This window comes from Buceros rhinoceros, unplaced genomic scaffold (assembly GCF_000710305.1).
Source record: "Buceros rhinoceros silvestris isolate BGI_N320 unplaced genomic scaffold, ASM71030v1 scaffold35292, whole genome shotgun sequence".
Lineage (NCBI taxonomy): Eukaryota > Metazoa > Chordata > Aves > Bucerotiformes > Bucerotidae > Buceros > Buceros rhinoceros.
The window spans coordinates 11496-11980 of NW_010397761.1; positions in this window are offsets into that span (position 1 = coordinate 11496).

Sequence of the window (485 nt, forward strand, 5' to 3'; positions counted from 1 at the left end):
CGGCAGGCACAGCGATGGGTTCTGAGACCAGGAAGCCAGTAACGCAGCAGGGGAGCGTGCAGTGGGCACATTTCTAGCTGGTGTCAGGAGAGAAGCAGAGCAGGGGAACTACTGTGGCCTCCGCACCGGCTCCCAACACTGGGCACTCATCCCAGGGTGGGGACGGGGCACGACCAGAGCAGCAGGGAATAGAGACAACGGGAAGAGAGGGGAAGGGAGAGGACTCTGAGCTGTGCCCAACTGATGCGACAGGCTGAAATACCTGGAAGGAGCAAACACCAAGAGAAGGATTTATTTAGGGAACCACAAGGGAGAATAATTAGAAAATGATGGGATAAAATAGGAACAAAGTTAGGCTGATTAACAGGGGAAGAGCACCTAAGCTGTTGGACAGTCTCAAGGAAAAACAGCTGAAGCCCTACCACGGCACACTGCCAAAGCGAGGAAACGCAGCAGCCTGGGCATCCTTGGCTCCTGGGGCAGGA